Source organism: Astyanax mexicanus, unplaced genomic scaffold, assembly GCF_023375975.1.
Source record: "Astyanax mexicanus isolate ESR-SI-001 unplaced genomic scaffold, AstMex3_surface scaffold_60, whole genome shotgun sequence".
NCBI lineage: Eukaryota > Metazoa > Chordata > Actinopteri > Characiformes > Acestrorhamphidae > Astyanax > Astyanax mexicanus.
Window position 1 is genome coordinate 17501 of NW_026040070.1, and position 5000 is coordinate 22500.

Consider the following 5000-nt stretch of genomic DNA (forward strand, 5'->3'; position numbering starts at 1 on the left):
TTCTCAGGGTAGTGTGACCGTAAGCCATTGCAGAGCTCCCATCAAGACTACTTATGCAACTTCATCTATGTTGGGTTTCAGATAACAAACCAGTAATGTATAACAAGACCATGGTAATGGAAGCAAGAGGGGAAAAGCTTACAGCACCTGGTATTCCCAGGTGGTCTCCCATCCAAGTACTAACCAGGCCAAACCCTGCTTAGCTTCCGAGATCAGACAAGATCGGGCGTTCTCAGGGTAGTGTGACCGTAAGCCATTGCAGAGCTCTCATCAAGACTACTTATGCAACTTCATCTATGTTGGGTTTCAGATAACAAACTAGTAATGTATAACAAGACCATGGTAATGGAAGCAAAAGGGGAAAAGCTTACAGCACCTGGTATTCCCAGGTGGTCTCCCATCCAAGTACTAACCAGGCCAAACCCTGCTTAGCTTCCGAGATCAGACGAGATCGGGCGTTCTCAGGGTAGTGTGACCGTAAGCCATTGCAGAGCTCTCATCAAGACTACTTATGCAACTTCATCTATGTTGGGTTTCAGATAACAAACTTGTAATGTATAACAAGACCATGGTAATGGAAGCAAGAGGGGAAAAGCTTACAGCACCTGGTATTCCCAGATGGTCTCCCATCCAAGTACTAACCAGGCCAAACCCTGCTTAGCTTCCGAGATCAGACGAGATCGGGCGTTCTCAGGGTAGTGTGACCGTAAGCCATTGCAGAGCTCTCATCAAGACTACTTATGCAACTTCATCTATGTTGGGTTTCAGATAACAAACTAGTAATGTATAACAAGACCATGGTAATGGAAGCAAGAGGGGAAAAGCTTACAGCACCTGGTATTCCCAGGTGGTCTCCCATCCAAGTACTAACCAGGCCAAACCCTGCTTAGCTTCCGAGATCAGACGAGATCGGGCGTTCTCAGGGTAGTGTGACCGTAAGCCATTGCAGAGCTCTCATCAAGACTACTTATGCAACTTCATCTATGTTGGGTTTCAGATAACAAACTAGTAATGTATAACAAGACCATGGTAATGGAAGCAAGAGGGGAAAAGCTTACAGCACCTGGTATTCCCAGGTGGTCTCCCATCCAAGTACTAACCAGGCCAAACCCTGCTTAGCTTCCGAGATCAGACGAGATCGGGCGTTCTCAGGGTAGTGTGACCGTAAGCCATTGCAGAGCTCTCATCAAGACTACTTATGCAACTTCATCTATGTTGGGTTTCAGATAACAAACTAGTAATGTATAACAAGACCATGGTAATGGAAGCAAGAGGGGAAAAGCTTACAGCACCTGGTATTCCCAGGTGGTCTCCCATCCAAGTACTAACCAGGCCAAACCCTGCTTAGCTTCCGAGATCAGACGAGATCGGGCGTTCTCAGGGTAGTGTGACCGTAAGCCATTGCAGAGCTCTCATCAAGACTACTTATGCAACTTCATCTATGTTGGGTTTCAGATAACAAACTAGTAATGTATAACAAGACCATGGTAATGGAAGCAAGAGGGGAAAGGCTTACAGCACCTGGTATTCCCAGGTGGTCTCCCATCCAAGTACTAACCAGGCCAAACCCTGCTTAGCTTCCGAGATCAGACGAGATCGGGCGTTCTCAGGGTAGTGTGACCGTAAGCCATTGCAGAGCTCTCATCAAGACTACTTATGCAACTTCATCTATGTTGGGTTTCAGATAACAAACTAGTAATGTATAACAAGACCATGGTAATGGAAGCAAGAGGGGAAAAGCTTACAGCACCTGGTATTCCCAGGTGGTCTCCCATCCAAGTACTAACCAGGCCAAACCCTGCTTAGCTTCCGAGATCAGACGAGATCGGGCGTTCTCAGGGTAGTGTGACCGTAAGCCATTGCAGAGCTCTCATCAAGACTACTTATGCAACTTCATCTATGTTGGGTTTCAGATAACAAACTAGTAATGTATAACAAGACCATGGTAATGGAAGCAAGAGGGGAAAAGCTTACAGCACCTGGTATTCCCAGGTGGTCTCCCATCCAAGTACTAACCAGGCCAAACCCTGCTTAGCTTCCGAGATCAGACTAGATCGGGCGTTCTCAGGGTAGTGTGACCGTAAGCCATTGCAGAGCTCTCATCAAGACTACTTATGCAACTTCATCTATGTTGGGTTTCAGATAACAAACTAGTAATGTATAACAAGACCATGGTAATGGAAGCAAGAGGGGAAAAGCTTACAGCACCTGGTATTCCCAGGTGGTCTCCCATCCAAGTACTAACCAGGCCAAACCCTGCTTAGCTTCCGAGATCAGACGAGATCGGGCGTTCTCAGGGTAGTGTGACCGTAAGCCATTGCAGAGCTCTCATCAAGACTACTTATGCAACTTCATCTATGTTGGGTTTCAGATAACAAACTAGTAATGTATAACAAGACCATGGTAATGGAAGCAAGAGGGGAAAAGCTTACAGCACCTGGTATTCCCAGGTGGTCTCCCATCCAAGTACTAACCAGGCCAAACCCTGCTTAGCTTCCGAGATCAGACGAGATCGGGCGTTCTCAGGGTAGTGTGACCGTAAGCCATTGCAGAGCTCTCATCAAGACTACTTATGCAACTTCATCTATGTTGGGTTTCAGATAACAAACTTGTAATGTATAACAAGACCATGGTAATGGAAGCAAGAGGGGAAAAGCTTACAGCACCTGGTAATCCCATGTGGTCTCCCATCCAAGTACTAACCAGGCCAAACCCTGCTTAGCTTCCGAGATCAGACGAGATCGGGCGTTCTCAGGGTAGTGTGACCGTAAGCCATTGCAGAGCTCTCATCAAGACTACTTATGCAACTTCATCTATGTTGGGTTTCATATAACAAACTTGTAATGTATAACAAGACCATGGTAATGGAAGCAAGAGGGGAAAAGCTTACAGCACCTGGTATTCCCAGGTGGTCTCCCATCCAAGTACTAACCAGGCCAAACCCTGCTTAGCTTCCGAGATCAGACGAGATCGGGCGTTCTCAGGGTAGTGTGACCGTAAGCCATTGCAGAGCTCTCATCAAGACTACTTATGCAACTTCATCTATGTTGGGTTTCAGATAACAAACTAGTAATGTATAACAAGACCATGGTAATGGAAGCAAGAGGGGAAAAGCTTACAGCACCTGGTATTCCCAGGTGGTCTCCCATCCAAGTACTAACCAGGCCAAACCCTGCTTAGCTTCCGAGATCAGACGAGATCGGGCGTTCTCAGGGTAGTGTGACCGTAAGCCATTGCAGAGCTCTCATCAAGACTACTTATGCAACTTCATCTATGTTGGGTTTCAGATAACAAACTAGTAATGTATAACAAGACCATGGTAATGGAAGCAAGAGGGGAAAAGCTTACAGCACCTGGTATTCCCAGGTGGTCTCCCATCCAAGTACTAACCAGGCCAAACCCTGCTTAGCTTCCGAGATCAGACGAGATCGGGCGTTCTCAGGGTAGTGTGACCGTAAGCCATTGCAGAGCTCTCATCAAGACTACTTATGCAACTTCATCTATGTTGGGTTTCAGATAACAAACTAGTAATGTATAACAAGACCATGGTAATGGAAGCAAGAGGGGAAAAGCTTACAGCACCTGGTATTCCCAGGTGGTCTCCCATCCAAGTACTAACCAGGCCAAACCCTGCTTAGCTTCCGAGATCAGACGAGATCGGGCGTTCTCAGGGTAGTGTGACCGTAAGCCATTGCAGAGCTCTCATCAAGACTACTTATGCAACTTCATCTATGTTGGCTTTCAGATAACAAACTAGTAATGTATAACAAGACCATGGTAATGGAAGCAAGAGGGGAAAAGCTTACAGCACCTGGTATTCCCAGGTGGTCTCCCATCCAAGTACTAACCAGGCCAAACCCTGCTTAGCTTCCGAGATCAGACGAGATCGGGCGTTCTCAGGGTAGTGTGACCGTAAGCCATTGCAGAGCTCTCATCAAGACTACTTATGCAACTTCATCTATGTTGGGTTTCAGATAACAAACTAGTAATGTATAACAAGACCATGGTAATGGAAGCAAGAGGGGAAAAGCTTACAGCACCTGGTATTCCCAGGTGGTCTCCCATCCAAGTACTAACCAGGCCAAACCCTGCTTAGCTTCCGAGATCAGACGAGATCGGGCGTTCTCAGGGTAGTGTGACCGTAAGCCATTGCAGAGCTCTCATCAAGACTACTTATGTAACTTCATCTATGTTGGGTTTCAGATAACAAACTAGTAATGTATAACAAGACCATGGTAATGGAAGCAAGAGGGGAAAAGCTTACAGCACCTGGTATTCCCAGGTGGTCTCCCATCCAAGTACTAACCAGGCCAAACCCTGCTTAGCTTCCGAGATCAGACGAGATCGGGCGTTCTCAGGGTAGTGTGACCGTAAGCCATTGCAGAGCTCTCATCAAGACTACTTATGCAACTTCATCTATGTTGGGTTTCAGATAACAAACTAGTAATGTATAACAAGACCATGGTAATGGAAGCAAGAGGGGAAAAGCTTACAGCACCTGGTATTCCCAGGTGGTCTCCCATCCAAGTACTAACCAGGCCAAACCCTGCTTAGCTTCCGAGATCAGACGAGATCGGGCGTTCTCAGGGTAGTGTGACCGTAAGCCATTGCAGAGCTCTCATCAAGACTACTTATGCAACTTCATCTATGTTGGGTTTCAGATAACAAACTAGTAATGTATAACAAGACCATGGTAATGGAAGCAAGAGGGGAAAAGCTTACAGCACCTGGTATTCCCAGGTGGTCTCCCATCCAAGTACTAACCAGGCCAAACCCTGCTTAGCTTCCGAGATCAGACGAGATCGGGCGTTCTCAGGGTAGTGTGACCGTAAGCCATTGCAGAGCTCTCATCAAGACTACTTATGCAACTTCATCTATGTTGGGTTTCAGATAACAAACTAGTAATGTATAACAAGACCATGGTAATGGAAGCAAGAGGGGAAAAGCTTACAGCACCTGGTATTCCCAGGTGGTCTCCCATCCAAGTACTAACCAGGCCA

The 5000-nt window shown here is 46.6% G+C and overlaps 23 non-coding genes across 23 annotated transcripts in view; all 23 read right to left on the reverse strand.

Annotated features, from left to right (window-relative positions):
* The window catches only part of LOC125798511 (5S ribosomal RNA), a 119-nt gene extending 94 nt beyond the window's left edge, over window positions 1-25 (reverse strand). Inside the window, exon 1 of the ribosomal RNA XR_007437312.1 lies at window positions 1-25. This exon is cut by the window's left edge and continues 94 nt beyond it. This is a non-coding gene — a ribosomal RNA (5S ribosomal RNA).
* A 110-nt stretch (window positions 26-135) lies between these two features.
* LOC125798509 (5S ribosomal RNA) lies at window positions 136-254 on the reverse strand. The gene has a single exon (XR_007437310.1). It is a non-coding gene; the product is annotated as a 5S ribosomal RNA (ribosomal RNA).
* A 110-nt stretch (window positions 255-364) lies between these two features.
* On the reverse strand, window positions 365-483 carry LOC125798547 (5S ribosomal RNA). Its single transcript, XR_007437343.1, has one exon. It is a non-coding gene; the product is annotated as a 5S ribosomal RNA (ribosomal RNA).
* A 110-nt stretch (window positions 484-593) lies between these two features.
* Window positions 594-712, reverse strand: LOC125798578 (5S ribosomal RNA). Its single transcript, XR_007437374.1, has one exon. It is a non-coding gene; the product is annotated as a 5S ribosomal RNA (ribosomal RNA).
* A 110-nt stretch (window positions 713-822) lies between these two features.
* On the reverse strand, window positions 823-941 carry LOC125798548 (5S ribosomal RNA). The gene has a single exon (XR_007437344.1). It is a non-coding gene; the product is annotated as a 5S ribosomal RNA (ribosomal RNA).
* Window positions 942-1051: 110 nt separating this feature from the next.
* Window positions 1052-1170, reverse strand: LOC125798549 (5S ribosomal RNA). Its single transcript, XR_007437345.1, has one exon. It is a non-coding gene; the product is annotated as a 5S ribosomal RNA (ribosomal RNA).
* Window positions 1171-1280: 110 nt separating this feature from the next.
* On the reverse strand, window positions 1281-1399 carry LOC125798550 (5S ribosomal RNA). Its single transcript, XR_007437346.1, has one exon. It is a non-coding gene; the product is annotated as a 5S ribosomal RNA (ribosomal RNA).
* Window positions 1400-1509: 110 nt separating this feature from the next.
* LOC125798543 (5S ribosomal RNA) lies at window positions 1510-1628 on the reverse strand. The gene has a single exon (XR_007437339.1). It is a non-coding gene; the product is annotated as a 5S ribosomal RNA (ribosomal RNA).
* Window positions 1629-1738: 110 nt separating this feature from the next.
* LOC125798551 (5S ribosomal RNA) lies at window positions 1739-1857 on the reverse strand. The gene has a single exon (XR_007437347.1). It is a non-coding gene; the product is annotated as a 5S ribosomal RNA (ribosomal RNA).
* A 110-nt stretch (window positions 1858-1967) lies between these two features.
* LOC125798518 (5S ribosomal RNA) lies at window positions 1968-2086 on the reverse strand. Its single transcript, XR_007437319.1, has one exon. It is a non-coding gene; the product is annotated as a 5S ribosomal RNA (ribosomal RNA).
* Window positions 2087-2196: 110 nt separating this feature from the next.
* On the reverse strand, window positions 2197-2315 carry LOC125798552 (5S ribosomal RNA). The gene has a single exon (XR_007437348.1). It is a non-coding gene; the product is annotated as a 5S ribosomal RNA (ribosomal RNA).
* Window positions 2316-2425: 110 nt separating this feature from the next.
* On the reverse strand, window positions 2426-2544 carry LOC125798553 (5S ribosomal RNA). Its single transcript, XR_007437349.1, has one exon. It is a non-coding gene; the product is annotated as a 5S ribosomal RNA (ribosomal RNA).
* A 110-nt stretch (window positions 2545-2654) lies between these two features.
* LOC125798520 (5S ribosomal RNA) lies at window positions 2655-2773 on the reverse strand. The gene has a single exon (XR_007437321.1). It is a non-coding gene; the product is annotated as a 5S ribosomal RNA (ribosomal RNA).
* Window positions 2774-2883: 110 nt separating this feature from the next.
* On the reverse strand, window positions 2884-3002 carry LOC125798555 (5S ribosomal RNA). Its single transcript, XR_007437351.1, has one exon. It is a non-coding gene; the product is annotated as a 5S ribosomal RNA (ribosomal RNA).
* A 110-nt stretch (window positions 3003-3112) lies between these two features.
* LOC125798556 (5S ribosomal RNA) lies at window positions 3113-3231 on the reverse strand. Its single transcript, XR_007437352.1, has one exon. It is a non-coding gene; the product is annotated as a 5S ribosomal RNA (ribosomal RNA).
* Window positions 3232-3341: 110 nt separating this feature from the next.
* Window positions 3342-3460, reverse strand: LOC125798557 (5S ribosomal RNA). The gene has a single exon (XR_007437353.1). It is a non-coding gene; the product is annotated as a 5S ribosomal RNA (ribosomal RNA).
* A 110-nt stretch (window positions 3461-3570) lies between these two features.
* Window positions 3571-3689, reverse strand: LOC125798558 (5S ribosomal RNA). The gene has a single exon (XR_007437354.1). It is a non-coding gene; the product is annotated as a 5S ribosomal RNA (ribosomal RNA).
* A 110-nt stretch (window positions 3690-3799) lies between these two features.
* Window positions 3800-3918, reverse strand: LOC125798559 (5S ribosomal RNA). The gene has a single exon (XR_007437355.1). It is a non-coding gene; the product is annotated as a 5S ribosomal RNA (ribosomal RNA).
* A 110-nt stretch (window positions 3919-4028) lies between these two features.
* On the reverse strand, window positions 4029-4147 carry LOC125798560 (5S ribosomal RNA). Its single transcript, XR_007437356.1, has one exon. It is a non-coding gene; the product is annotated as a 5S ribosomal RNA (ribosomal RNA).
* Window positions 4148-4257: 110 nt separating this feature from the next.
* LOC125798561 (5S ribosomal RNA) lies at window positions 4258-4376 on the reverse strand. The gene has a single exon (XR_007437357.1). It is a non-coding gene; the product is annotated as a 5S ribosomal RNA (ribosomal RNA).
* A 110-nt stretch (window positions 4377-4486) lies between these two features.
* Window positions 4487-4605, reverse strand: LOC125798562 (5S ribosomal RNA). The gene has a single exon (XR_007437358.1). It is a non-coding gene; the product is annotated as a 5S ribosomal RNA (ribosomal RNA).
* A 110-nt stretch (window positions 4606-4715) lies between these two features.
* LOC125798563 (5S ribosomal RNA) lies at window positions 4716-4834 on the reverse strand. The gene has a single exon (XR_007437359.1). It is a non-coding gene; the product is annotated as a 5S ribosomal RNA (ribosomal RNA).
* Window positions 4835-4944: 110 nt separating this feature from the next.
* Window positions 4945-5000, reverse strand: part of LOC125798574 (5S ribosomal RNA) — a 119-nt gene continuing 63 nt past the window's right edge. Inside the window, exon 1 of the ribosomal RNA XR_007437370.1 lies at window positions 4945-5000. This exon is cut by the window's right edge and continues 63 nt beyond it. This is a non-coding gene — a ribosomal RNA (5S ribosomal RNA).